Source organism: Lissotriton vulgaris, unplaced genomic scaffold (assembly GCF_964263255.1).
Source record: "Lissotriton vulgaris unplaced genomic scaffold, aLisVul1.2 SCAFFOLD_2266, whole genome shotgun sequence".
Taxonomy (NCBI): domain Eukaryota; kingdom Metazoa; phylum Chordata; class Amphibia; order Caudata; family Salamandridae; genus Lissotriton; species Lissotriton vulgaris.
This window is the reverse complement of record NW_028242314.1, coordinates 85,105-100,176: the sequence shown is the minus strand read 5'-3', so window position 1 is coordinate 100,176 and position 15,072 is coordinate 85,105. Positions and strand designations below refer to the sequence as shown.

The following is a 15,072-nucleotide window of genomic DNA, read 5'->3' as shown; positions in this document are numbered from 1 at the left end:
GGTATCTCCTGGTGTACAAAATAGCGCATATTTAATTTGGCCTCCTGCTACATTTGCAGAGATTGCTGCCACTGGGAGTTTGCTTGGTGGCTTGATTCTGTGAAGGGAACAAGAGAATCAGAAACACCTATTCCAGTGTACAATTCACTCAGATATTTGTACCCCTCTAGGACGCTAGGGGCCCGATGTAGGTGGCAAATACCGGTCGGAAACGGCCGAATTCGGCCGTTTCCGACCGGTATTTGGCATCTTGAGATGTAGGGGGCCAGATTTTACAGATTCTGTAAATTTACCGATTCGGTAAATTTCAGAATCTGTAAAATACCGAATCGGTATTTTTACCGATTCGGAATTCCCAGATGTAGGTGGGACTCTTCTGAGTCCCAAAGGCCCTACAAATTCGGTATTTTACCACCCAATCCAATTGGGTGTTAAAATACCGAATTCAGGTGTGCATGCACATGTGTGCATGCACACCTAGCCATGTGACAGACAGACATGCCCTTAGGGCATGTCTGTCTGCCACATGGCGCACATGCCTATTTTTGGGGTGCCAGAGGGTGTCAAAGTGACACCCCCTGCACCCTTGCAAAATTCGGTATTTACCGATTCTGTAATTACAGAATCGGTATTGCCCATTGATTCCTATGGGCTTTAAGGCCCATAGGAATCAATGGGCAATACCGATTCGGTATTTACAGATTCGGTAAATACCGAATCCTAACGATTCGGTATTTACAGAATCTGTAATACCTACATCTCCCCCCTTCATATTTACCGACTCTTAAATACCGAATCGGTAAAATTCGGTATTTAAGAGTCGGTAAATATGAATTACCTACATCTGGCCCCTAGTGTGCAAATAATTTCATTCCCAGCAGCAAAGCTGCAGATAGGTGGTGCACAAATGGATTGTTTAACAAGTGTATCATATTCCCCCCTATGGTGTAAAATTATGTGTTAACACAATCGCTTTTGGGGTAGAGTGGGAATTCGGGAAGGAGACGCCTTAGAAAGCTGGTGGACACTCTCGAACTTGTGTGTTTCTTGCAATTTACCAACCTTCACAAGCCACATTTGCACCTAGGATATGACACAAGCTTTACTCGTGTCAAGATCAGGAGGCATTCCCTCCTAAGGCCTCACATTGTCCAAAAATCAGATGAATCACGGCAGTTTGGGAGCCTTTCAAGTAGCAAGATAAGTTCGCTTTTGACGCATTACACGTTCCATGAAACGACACTTCTTTGCACACTAAAGTCCCACTTAAAGCCTTCCTGTAGTCTTTGCCACTTAAGAAAACTTCAGTGTCCTTATTTCTGCACCTATATCGCCCAGATTTCTTGGATAAACCCTTCACCCAACGCTTCGTGTCTGCCTGCTGGGATGTATCTAAGGCAGTATTGTAACAGACATGTTGTGATTGGCAGTGTGATATAGCCATGAATTAACAATTCTGTAGACGGTGACTCTGTTACAGTGAAAGGTAATTTCTCAATGAGCAGTATGGTGTACTTTGTATCTCTGCGTGCCATAGTCAACTGTCCGTCGGTCAGATTGTAAACCGAAAACAAACTTCTGCTGTTAACGTATTTCCATGGCACGTGGCCTGAAAGCAATGATTGCAACGTCCAGCTTAAAAGCGTAATTGAGCACTATTGAGATTGCCCATGTAGTAGAATAGACAAATCTTGTTCCATTATGTTGATTGCAGAGGACACAAAGTTGCCCAATGAATAAAGACATGAGGAAAGTGTGGTCATACCATTGTCTACCACAGCCAAGGCCTTTTCAAGGTTAGTCCTATCAATTTCACTTAATTTCTCAGCAGCATCCTGTTGGGAGACTTTCCATAATTCATTGTAGATGGCATACAAGAAGCGTTTCTTACACAAGTTCTTGGGACCTAACAAGAAATCCCTAAGATCAATGTTGTCTGCTAGAAGGGACAAGTGTTGTTTCACCAGATGCAGTGTTGAGGTTTCTAGCCAGTCTAGGCACAACTTCCCAATGCTATCAGAAGTCACTACCCCTGGTTCGTCTGTGTGTACAAAGCCTGCACCAGGTCTATTGTTATTAAACCCTGTGGTGCTACTCTTGAATCTCGCTTGACACCTATTTGTGTTGATAGGCCAAACCAACCATCCATTCCAATTGGGAGTTGAAGAATTGTATGTGCCATTCTGTAGGATTGCAACCTGTGTCTTCGCACTAATCAGTGTGTCATTCAATATACCTGCAATAGCTATGGGTAAGGGGATGCATGGTGTTTTCAGGTCTTTAATTTTTACAAACACGTAGCAGGTAATTTGTTGCAATGTTCTATTCAGGAATATCATCTGTAACGGTATGAGGCAAGCTGTAAATAAAGCCTCTGTTCCCTGAACATGCCAATCTTTCATTCCCCTGATTGGTTTTGTGCCTATCGTGTCCCTCCAGTAGCCAAAACCTTGTCTTGTATAGACAGTTGGGAGATGAAAGGTGCGGAATATTTGAGCTTGGTATTTGTCAGCATAATTTTCTGCGCAGTTGCATTAATCTGTACTAACTTATAGTAGTAGGACATTGGGTCTGATGTATTAAACCTTAAAAAGTATGCAAATTTCTGTGCAAATGTGGCAGAACTACCTTTCGGTGGTGTTGGACAATGTTCCCATTAGTCGTAAGTGTTTACAGTGCGTGGATCACTAGCTCTGTGCAAAAAGTGATGACCATAATGCTGGTAACAAAACATGCTATCGTAGACAGGTGTGTCTTCATACAATTCCCTGTAAGACAATTCAGCAGATTGTTCTAAATCTGAAAGCATAGTATTTACAGTCTCAATGTTCCAATCATCAGAGAGTGTACTCGAGGTAATGAAAGCATTCATTGAAATTTTAAACGTGTGGAATTTTGAAATGTTCGGTGGGACCAAATACATCATATGAAACCCTATCCCAAACTATACCATGTAAATGTTTAAATGGTGTGCGCAGGATTGTAAAAAATGTCCAGTAATTTGCTCTGTGAATATTCAAAGTCTCTTTATTGTTCAAAGGTAAAAGATTTTTTTTGAAAACACAGCAAATTTCAGCCAACGCTTTTCATTCTCATGGAGAACTTCATCAGGGCTGAAAAGTAGAAAATGTACACACATACATATATATACACAGGGAAGAATCACAACAGGACATATTTGATTGACACAAATAATTAAAGAAATTATATTAACACGAGACAACATCATATTCATATATTACAATGAATAATATTAACATACAATATCACAAATAGTTAAAGAAACAATGTTAACACAAGACAACAACATCTATATATTACAACTAGCAGCCCGTCCCGACGTTGTCCGGGTTCGAAAAGTAAATTGTGTAATCTTGTTGGCGAAAGGTCCCTCTAGTTAATGTTACTCGTGCTTCCTTGTTTGTCCTTGCCCCCCCGTGAGAATGCTGTTGCTTCTGCCAAGACGATATTTTATGTAGCACTTGGTGATGTTGGCGAGTGAAATATTTGTTTCAGCCCTGAAGTCAAGTTTTCTCCTTAGCGCCGCAATAAGTGGGAGTGTTACAGTGGTAACACAGATAGCGGCGAGTGAATCTGTAGCTTTGTTCTTAGGTTTAGAACGCAAGTACTGTGGTGAACGCTGACTCGCTTAAGGGCCATGCGAAAGCCTGTTTTTTTTATGTATGATATCTCCGTGCGATAAATATTGCAGCTTCAGAACGGCAGAACGCTTACTCGCCTAAGCCGTGAAACGCCGTGTAAGCCGCACCTCTTTTGCTTTAGGTCATCCCCCTGTGACAAACAGGAGCGTGACCAATGGTGAAATCGTTTATAAAATATTCCTCGCAAGGCTTGCATGTGTTATGCGAGTTATGTGGCGTGATTGGTCGGCTGTGAATGCAAGCCGCGCCCCGTCCCTGATGTCAGCGTACAGCGGTAACGCCCAGGTCAATGAATCTGCCTACCCGAAGATGTGTGTGTGAGTGAATATTTTGTGTTTGCAATATGCTGCACTGTGATTATTGCGCGTTTGAAATACGCTGCATTGTGAGCACGAATGGTTGAAATACTCTGCACTGTGAACGCGAATGGTGTGTTTGGTTTTGCACCGTGACATCTCCTCGCATCTCAATGTTCTCCTCGCCATCAAAAGCCCACAACTTGCCTCTCTGAATGTTAACGCCCACATCTAACGCCCACATCTCACGGCCACATCTCCTCACTGTTTGGTTTTGCACCGTGAACTACAATGTTGACGCCCACATGTAACACCCACAACTTGCCTCTCTGAATGTTAACGCCCACATCTAATTCCCAGAAGGGACTACTTTACCACTGATGGTGCCCCCGCTTTTAATTGTATATGGTGTCCATTTATATAGCCTATGTCCATCTCCTGAACCTCCCCTTTCCAACGCTGTATTGGGTGTTGTAATTGGTGGTGTACTTTTTGAGTTTACCTGGCTCAAAGGACACAGTTCTCTCTTTATAATAGTAGTATAGATGAATGACATTCACATGCGATCTCTCAATCGCAACATTGTAAACCACTATGAATAGAATCTGTGTACACATTAACCTTGTAGGTCCAGAATAAACATATTCATATATCTTAACCAAACAAGTAACAGAACCATTTTATTAATAACTTAAAGAGAATAGTGTTGTAAAGAAAGATATTTTTCCACTTAATTCTTCATAAGTCATTATCAAAAAAACAAGGAAAAAAGGGAGTATTGGGGAGAGGGGGGACGCAAAACAGTACATCAAAGGCAAGCCAATTCAAAGCAAAACCAGATAAAGAGAGCAGAATAAACAATGCAAGATAAACAATCCAATCCATTACCAGAGAAACATACTGGATGTCCCAAAGGCCAAGCAAGCCTAATCTAGCAAGCATGTCTAATCAACATTGTTCCAGACATCTATGACTCCACATTTCTAAGAGTCCAAGGGTGATTCTGAACTATACCATCCGGTATTGGAATTGCTGAAATGTTCACCAGGGACAGGTCTCTCTGTTCAAAGTGTGATGACATATGTGGTTTCAAAACCAAGTTGACAAGTTGTACTGCAGAGCATTGTGGGAGATAATGTCCATTTATAGTATGAAAAAGACAGATACTATGCAAATCCAAATTTATAGGAACTGATAGAAAACACCAAGAGGACACCAAGTAAGTCTTTTTCAGCCAGTGATAGAATTGTCAATATTGTTCTTTCTTGGAAATGGGAGGCGTTTGCCCAGGTTCACTTGGATCTGAAGAAAAGTCATCGAAGTTGATGAAGTAGCCAGACGCAGTTCGATCTATCTTTGGGATCTCAGCAGTGTTTGTAGAACTGGCAGTTGATTTTTGTGAAGGCACGCTGATGTAAAGTTCATTTGTGGGCCTAATTGCTATTTGTGTTTCAGTTTCAGTTGTATGTTGTTCACTTTCAACACATGTAATTCATACTCTGTTATTAGCTACTCTGGCATCTGGCACAGAGGAGTCTTGAAACGTCATTAGTCTTTCCATCTGAACTGTCTGTATAGTAGCGAGAGGAGATCTGTGGCTACTCAGGACTCCACGCAGGCTGCTGTTGAGAATCGGCCACATAGTGTGGTTTGATAAGATAAATGGAGACAATTTTTTTTTCTTTTCGTCCGGAAAGAGGCAGAAGAAGAACTGTTCTGTTCCTTGAACCACCAGGACAGGTACATGTGTTCTGCAAGAGGGCCCAAACCCCTCCTTGCCCACAATATTTTCTCTGACAAGGTCTCCAACCTTTAGGACCCAGACAGGTCCTGCTGAAACCAGTTTCACTTTCCCAGTGGCGGTGCATTTTACTTGGACGCTGCTTTGTAATGCCTGGAATTCATTGACTTCCTGTAAAACAGCCAAACGATCATTCAATTCAAATTGTTTTAAATCCACCACTGTGCTGGCACAATCGAGGTCAGGTACCCACATTCTTGTCCCAACCAGGATTTCATAGGGGATACGTCCTCCCAAGGATTTTCCTGGCATATTATTCAGTGCCTTCTGGACCCCGTATAGGTGATTGACCAAACTACCGCCTGCACCCAATACCCTTGCTGTAAAGGAATGCTTTTGGTCCATGTTTTTCCTCTCCGCCATTGAGTTTCCCTCAGGATGGTAGGGGGAGGAGTATCACAGGGCCACACCTATACTATCCATGGCTTCCTTGTAAGCCCAAGAGCTAAACGCAGGACCATGGTCAGAATGTAACATGCCAATTGTGAATGTCCCGATGAAGACTCGCAAATTCTTTATAAGAGTTCGAGCGTCAGCCGAGCGCTGAGGCTAAACCCTTACAAATATTGAGCATGAATCCACTGCCACCAGAATGGACTTGTAATCCCCATAAGAATTTAAGGGGCCGCAGTGATCCAAATAGACACATGCAAGTGGTCTGTCTGAAATAAGTAGTGATGGTTTTGGTGGCCGTGCTATGGTCGCACCTTTCACCTGCTGACAGATGTCACACTTTAAGACACAAGCCTTTGTTTAGAAAAACTTGGCCACTAGAATCACCACTGTAGCAGTGACTCCTGTGTGTATAGAACCCAGGCCCTCGTGTGCAGCTAGAATAAAACTTAATCTGTGATCTGTATTTGGTATAACTCCATCCCCCACTCCTGAAATTTGAGCATACAGTGTGTTTTACGCATCTAATTTTTAGGAATATTTGAATGGAAAGCCCTTTGAATGGCGGAGCCATTCTTTGAGTCGTTGACAGCTATCAGTATGTCTCAGTCTATTCGCGTGCTTGAACAAGTGATTGAAGCAACGGCAGCAGTTTGTACTGTCGCTTTGGTGGCTTCATCAGCCAGTGAATTCCCTTCAACTTGTATGCCAACACGCTGGGGACTCAAGGTGAGAATAACTTGAGCCCGTATCAGGCATACTTTCAGCTTTGCCACTTGTTCCCATAACAATTCATGTTTAATTATGCCACCCTGGAATCTCTAAACCCATTCTGACCCAGTAATGAAGATATTCATTGCAAGCCTGCACACAGCAAAATGAATAGCACACTATCAGTGTGGGGAATTCCCGAGCAATGTACTGTAGTGCTAATATCAGGGCTTTGAGCTCTGCCAACTGCGCTGTCCAATCTCCTAGAGAGTGTGTAGTCGTATTGCTGGGATGGAACCTATCATCCCACACACGTCCTTTTACTATAGTGCTCACTCAGCGCTATACTATTGTTTACTTCCTATGGCAGGCTGAGCAGATCCATCAGTGTAAATAATGTATTCATAAATCTCAAGAAGCAAGATTTCATTCGGGAGAGGATATTCCTGTTTGTACTGCAGGAATGCTTGTGTTTGTAATGTAGAATCATATCTGTAATCTACATCTGTTGCAGTGAGAGAATTAGCCCATTGTATCCATCATGAATGTAATGCTTTTGCATGTGGACAATCGCTTTGGTAACAGCTTCTAAGGTTGGTACCGGGGTTAAAACAATTATGCATTTCCCCTGTGCTAGTGCACTTTCTCTCACCGCAGCAGTCTGTACTGAGATAAGTATATCCTGATTAACCGGGGACAAAACTGGATCACCAAGTTTGTAGAATTTACATGTGTGTGCAAGTGTATAGATGCTATCATGTCAGCCTGAACCGAACCCAGAGTATCTGTGTGTTGCTGTGTCCACTAATGTGGTGTGAAATCAGGTCTGATTAAGTTATAGAAAGGTTTTACTCTTTCTGCATTATCTAGAATGTATGTTCTACCAAAATGTATAAATCCTAAAATGGATTGCAAACCTTTTAGATTCTTCGGAGGTTGGAGCAGCGCACATTTGTTTTTTTTAAGTTGGTAGCCAGGCTCTTGCCTTCACTTGATAGCTCATATCTCAAAAACAGGACATTGAGATGGGCAATTTGAAATTTCTTGAAATTACATTTGTAGCCCAAATTGGCAAATCCAACAATTATGTTGTTCATCCTGCTCAAGTGTTCAAATAATTCATCATCAGTTAGGTAGATTTCATCTACATAGGACACAGCCTCCTCATTGCAAGTTTGCAATATTTTTGACACTCTTGCGAGGAATAGCCCTGGTCTGTTCTTATACCCTTGAGGCAAATGTCAAAAGTTTGCTGAGTGCTGAGAGTGGAAAATGCTGGTAAAGGTCAGCTTTTTGGAGTTATATTCTGGCAGAAGAATCAATTTGAGATATCTAACGTTGTTTTGTATTTCTTCTGCACAATGTTATTCATTGATGCAGCACTATGTACATATTGAACTGCAAATGTTCATGTGCATGTGTTCAAATGCCGGTGATCTAAAACTAGACGATATGTGTCGTCAGGTTTCATTACTGGAAACAAAGGATTATTCATCGGGGAGGTGCACGTCTTAATCACACCTTGATATTTGAGTTGGTCTAAGATTTCTTTGACCTGTCTTTTTGCATAATTTTCAATAGAGTACTGTCTCTGTGGATTTGGAGTAGATTTTAATGGGATTTCGTGGTGAGCTGACTCCACCTCCCACACTACATGGTTGTGGTATAATGCCGAAGCGAGCTCTAGCGCCCACTCCTGCACGTATGAAGGGTTTAAAGATTCTGGAACGAGGTCGGAGAAACCAGGCAAAATTACGCTTTACCCCGTTTGGGCAATCCATCACCAACTCTGACAGCCAATCCCTTTCTGCTAGCAGTATGTCATATCCATATGTTAAGTTCTCCCAAAAGAGACCTATAACCTTTTTTGAGATGTCCCCTCTATTTGAAGTGTAATTTTATACAGCCTAAGTGGGACACTAACTCAGGTATCAGGTGTTATGTTCACCAGAAAATCCTGCAGGTTCTGGCGAGCTATTGTTACTTCTGCCTCGCTGTCTAGCATTATCAGAGCCCATTCCCTGTTCATAGGCTGAGTCCTCAGTAACCTGGGCATTTCCAATCTTTAAGCCAGCTACTTTCTTCTTTTTTAATTGGGGCTTTGCTTTAGGTTGCTTTTCCTGTTTGATATTATAGTCTGAAGTGCAATATGTTTCCCTTTTTGTCTCTGGTTGATCTTCAGTCTTTTGTTCTGATCGCCCGTCCCCCTTCGAGTTTATGGATGAACCCTGGGAGGAACAAAAGGAACGTGTATCAGTGTCCTGATACCTATCAGGTTTTCTAATGTTTTCATGATTCCTACAGTTGTACCTCTTTTCAGAGGACTCCTGTTTGGGAGTCCCACTCCTAGATCATTAATTCTTTTCTAAATTAATATTTTTCGAATTTTTGTTTTCCCATTTCTTTTTAGAAGAAGTGGGTGCTTGCTTCAAGTTGTCCTTGTTGGGACTTCCTGCCATTTGTGGCTTCCCGGCTTTGGTTCCCAAATTATCTCTACCTAATTCAGCATAAGTTTCTTCGATAATTTTTGGTTAGTCTTGCTCCCTATTTCTAGATGCAATTCCTCTTGTGGCTGTGTATGGCCACTGCTGCCTCCCACTTTAGGTTGCTCAGCATTATTGCAGAGACTTGGGCAAAATCCCCCTACAATTTCATTCCCAAGTTCAGGGCAGGTCCTGCCACATGCTCATTCTGTATTTGTTTCAATACTGCTAGGACTACTGCCAAGGAAGGAGTACCCTGTATTGGGACTTAAAGGGTAGCAAAGATTGTTCCCCAAGTGATAAAATCTTCAATCAAGAGAATCATCCCCATTGGCAAGCAAATCGTTAGCATTCTATGTTTTTCCTGTGGACCTGTATGGGGGAAATACAGCTTCCAGCTGTGCAATTTTTTTTGCTTTCCAGAATGGAATTTGCTCCAGTTTGGAAGCAACTGTCCCTATTACTGATTTCAGTGTCTGTGGGTTCATTGCAGGTGTGGTTTGATGTGGACCAGCTGGAGCATTTCTCGCAGGTTGGATTGTTAATGTTCGCATTTCAAACTGCACAATGTGTCAGAATAGCCTGACTATGTCTTTCCTTGTATATTTTACGTACTTCATTCACTGGTAGTTTATCTATCTCGGAATGGGGAGTGTATGTAGCTAAGACCGTCCAGGTTGCTCTTTCTATGCTGAGCGGACGAGTCTCATGACAGATGTGTGTGGGAGGGCACCTTTAAACCAGCTTTTATGCTGCTGGCAAGTTAACGGGACTTCAATGTCTTTGTATGGAATGTATTCTTCCGGTGGATCTGCTACAATGTATGTGTGGAACAATTTAGTCACTAGATCTGCAGGTGGGAATTGAACCCAGGAATAGAATACCTCTTATCCGAACACTTTGTGTGCCTCGATCACAAAGGTAACACTGCCCGTGCTGCTTGTACTCCGTGTTTTAACAATTTCACAGTAACCGCATGTCTGCAGTTTTCTGTGATATTAAGAGCGTTTGCAGCTTTGTCTTCCCCCGAGCCCAAACCACTCGTGTTGTCAGTCATTCACAAAAGGAGAAGAATAACTAAGGGTTTTGCACAATTTTTGGGAACTGTTTGCCTTACAAGCTTGATAAATCTTCAGCCAATACACAGACTATATCTGCTCTGCTGAGGCAGATTTTTCCTTCCCACTTCAAACATTTCTGATAAGGTGTGAGTAAGGCTTTCTGAGAAAGCACGACTGAACTACTCAGATTTTCACTGTTTATATAAGAGCCAAAACAATGTTGGCTGCGCCATGTCGTGTTGTTCCTAGGAGTCCCCGAGGATCTGTGTGTTTTGGATGACCTATACTGAGGGCTTGGTGTCCCAACCGCTTCCGGACACCCCGACAGGATATGAAAGCCATTAGACCTGCTAGGTCTACAGAGCCACTACCCCCCCCTGTATTCTACAGTGGTGTATGTAGTCTCCGGCAACCACTGAACATGACATTCCTGATTCCTCAGGTATTGTTGAAAACAGTACAGTATGTTTCGCTCTGACACTCCTGCTTGCTTTCTCTCAGGAAACACACAGGATGGCAATTAGGACTTTTCAGTAAGAATTTATTGGTCCAGCGACAGCCTGGTGTAAAACATATGTGCTGCAACAATCAGGAGACAGAAGCATACAAAAGAGATTGCTAGTACCAATATAGTTGATAGTAGATACATTTCTACCATAGTGCTATTAAGATGAACAGAAACAGTTCAGATAAAAACAGTAGCACTTGCATATTCCTAAAATGTGCACCCCAAGTAATTTGCTAATATGTACCTAGCAAATCCTGGATGTGTAGGTGTATGTATGGACCGCCATGAAAGCCCCCGGGAAGAAACCTGATGGCTTTGAATGAAGGACCCCGTCTCTGCATTGAGGATGACAACCCACAAGGGATGTCAGACTGCTGCTCGTTGGAGATCCGGCAAGCAGGACCTCAGCCTCAGCTTGAAAGGAATTCTCCTCTAATTTGCAGGGGGGAGTGAGGGTCTTTTATACTAAAGTGGTCACACCAGGGTTCTTTCTAGAATCTATATGTTTTAAAACAACCATGGATGGTTTGAAAACAATCAAATATTTTTAAAAAAAAAAACAATCACCAATGCTTTTCTAAACAAGTGTCATCATGTACAGCTGGATGTTGGCCAATGATGAAAAGAAAGTGGTGACCCTTATACAGAATAAATCTGCTGTGCCTGGGGACATGTTTATGTACGTCTGGCACAGGGATTATGGTAGAATACTTAGAGCCTGGTGTCTGGGAGACAGGAGCAAGCTACAAGGTAAAAGATCACCTGTTTAGAATCGTTGTTGTCATGTGGATGGGACAATGTATGTAAAATGGGGTATACATGATGGGACTATCCTAAAAGACATAAGCTGAGTAAACCCCAATACTTAATGAGGTATTGAACATCCATCGGCTTATACCCCAGTGAAAAAGTTAAAGGTTTAAAGTGCAGCTGCATTTTTTTTATTTATGTAAATTGTAACATGGAACTCATACAATCTTGGGAAAATTATTGCTGCAGGAGTTGTGAAAACCTTTGTGGATTGCAAGTACTTTTTGTGTTTTGAGCCAGCGAAATATGAGTTTACATATGTGAAGGGATTTGCTCACAGATGATTACACCAATATGGGGTCAGTTTACATGTGAGCAAATGTGTTCAAAGAGACAAGATGTGAGTGTCCCAAAGCAGGGATGCCTGCCTATGTAGGTGAGCATTCACAGCCGTGCAAGATGCTTTATTGCAAGGCTCAGTAACTGACTTAACATCAGCATTTCCCCCATAGTAACAAATGGCGTACATTCAGCTTTAATTGGTGAGAAAGAAATGTTCCACTAGTTTTAAATGCCCTAGGCTCTCACTAAGAGCATCCTTGGAATAATTCCTTCATCGTTTTTAGCAGCTGGGATTTTTGTGAGCGGCCTCACTCGGTGCTTTGTGAGTCAAGCAAGCTATCTTTAGTTGTATTCTAGCTTCATAAGATAGCCAGTTTATGGATTTTAAGGCTGGGGATATGTGATCATTTCTTTTCGCACCAGTAATCAATCTGACTGCAGCATTATTGGAATCTGAAAGTGGAACCACACTTTGTTTGGGGAGACCCCAAAGCGTGAAACCACCGTAGTCTGGCCTTGGCAATACTGAAGCTAGAACCGCCCATTTAAAGTCTTCCTGTGGGAGGAATGGTTTGCGATTTCTTAGTAGCCTCATCTGGTGTTTGGCACCCTTTGTTGCATTGCTAATATGTTTCTGCAGGTGCTTATAAAGGGTGATTTCTAGAGATTTAGCACACACGATAATGTGGGGGGAGCAGTTGAAGGCTGAAAGCTGATGTATCCAAAGATCAATCTTGGGGTCTGGTTAGGGGGAGCAATGAGAAGGAATTTAGTTTTGGAGGTGCTGAACATGAGGTATTTTCAGTGAACCAGTTTTGGGTGTTCATCAAGATGGAGTTGAGTGAAATGAAGTCTTCCGGGGAGAAGACTTTCAAATAAAGTTGAGTGTCATTTGCGTACATTTGAAAGAGAATGTTCGCTGAATTCAGAGCATTAGCTAAAGGTTCCAGGAATAGATTGAAGAGTATGGGTGAAGGGCAGACCCTTGTGGAACCCCCATCAAGACTGTAGACGGCGGAGATAGGGATTGATTCACTTTGACTCTTTGAGATCTGTTGTGGAGAAAGGAAGAGAACCATTGCAAAACCACACCTGATAGACCCATCCGGTGTTCTAGCGTAGAAAGTAATTTTCTGTGGTTAACAGTGTCGAAGACAGATGATAGGTCAAGGAGAATAAGGAGGCAGGAATAATTTTGGTTTTAGCAACTTTAAAATGTCATCCAGGATGTGAGAGAGAGAGCAGATTCTGTGCTGTGGCCTCTCCGAGGCCTGATTGATGTTAATCCAGCAGTTGGAATTTCTCAATGTGAGCACAGAGTTGAGATTGCACACACTTTTCTAAAAGTTTCACCAGCATGGGGATGTTGGAGATAGGACAGAAGTTATTCCGGCTAGAACTGTCTGCGTTTTTTTTTTTTAGAAGGGCAGATACTTGCGATGCTTTTAGGCAGTCAGGTATTATGCCTTGCAGTAATGAAGCATTAACAATCTTTGCCCAAATGGGTAAGATGGCAGCTTTAATTTTTTTGAATATGGGTGGAGGGAGAGGGTCATTGAAGTGGTTGGAAGGTTTGATCGCATGAAGAGTGTCATAGATGTAATTTTCGCTGAGGGATGTAAAAGTGTGCCAAGGGGCATTATTCTTGGGTCTAGTACTAGGAAGGACGGGCAGCTCCTGGTGGAGCAGTGCGTCCAGCATTTGAAAGAAGAGCCCTTTGTAATTCTAGGTCTATATTGATGCTTGAAGTTTTTTCACCAAAGAAGGTGGCCAATTCATCGCAAGTAGGTGTGCCTTCACCAGGGCCAGTGCAGATGGAAGCTTTGATTGATTGATGATTAACAATTCCAAAAAGTTTCTTGGGGCGATTAATGGCTCGATTAAGGTGAGATCTGAAGAAGTCTGCTTTATAACTCTTTAATTTTTTGTTGTATGAGCTCCTGATAGCTCTGAGGAGGATTAGGTGTTCAGTTGATGGTGTGGATCTCCAAGATCTGTCCGCTGACCTAAGGTTACGGCGATTCAAGTTTAGGTTGAACCACGTTTTTTTTATTTTGTAGGAGGCTTTTTTTGGTTGTAAAGGGGCTATATCGTCCATGATACCGGAAATAGAGGCATTATAGAAATCTGTGAGGACATGAACATCTTTCATTTCTGAATGAGGAGACCAGATCTTTGAACAGCTCTTCAGTGTTAATATTTCTAAGGTTCCTTTTCCATTGCTTCATTTTCTTAGGTTGAACACCCTTTGTTGACACCTCCCTGTTAATAAAGAAGAAGATGCAATAGTGGTCGGACCAGTCGCAAGGGATAATGGAGTCCAGTGTGATGGTGTTACCTTTGGATCTGATGAGAGCCAGAGTTTCTCCCTTGCTGTGAGTTGGGCCAGCAGAAAATTGTGTTAGCTCATGATCCAATAGGAAGTATTTAAGACAGATCACTGCGTGATCATTTGGGTTAGACGGCACATGCAATGTAGCTGTTGTGTTTCCTAAGCTATACCACGTTGAAGATTTGTGACCTATGGATGCGGAGTCACAACAGAGAGAAGCGAGGTGCAAGTACATGAGAGATAGTTGGAGATGTATTTGAAGCAACCGAGTTTGGGAGTGGTTTTGAATGATAAAGATTAGAAGGTTGTCAACGATTGTGGATAAGTTGTAGGCAAATACAGCACAGTCTTTGTTACTTGTGGATGAGGAAATGGTGACGATAAGAACTATGGTGATGCAGAACCGTCCTTCTTTAAATGCGTTGTTAGCAAAAGAGGGCAGAGTCTGTAAAATATTGGGGGTTTAACAGTGGCTAGACCATAGCAAGAATCTGAGGAAGTACATAAGTACCATTACTGAGATACACCATGAGATACATGACGTGGCAACAGAAGGTGTTAGGAACAAAGACAGAAAAGGATTTAGAAAGATTGTAGATTGGTTTGCAAATCTTGGGAAGGGATTTCTTGGTTACATTTTGAAGCCAATTATAATTTTGATTTCTGTGATTCTTTTCCTCGGAACGATAAGAGCATATAAGTAGCATAAGGCAAGACAGGTTGAGAATTCTCT

The 15,072-nt window shown here is 42.2% G+C and overlaps 1 protein-coding gene across 2 annotated transcripts in view; it reads right to left on the bottom strand.

The window, feature by feature from the left end:
- Window positions 1-15,072, bottom strand: part of LOC147668997 (histo-blood group ABO system transferase-like) — a 223,498-nt gene that overhangs the window by 172,851 nt on the left and 35,575 nt on the right. The gene's annotated exons all lie outside the window — the stretch shown is intronic.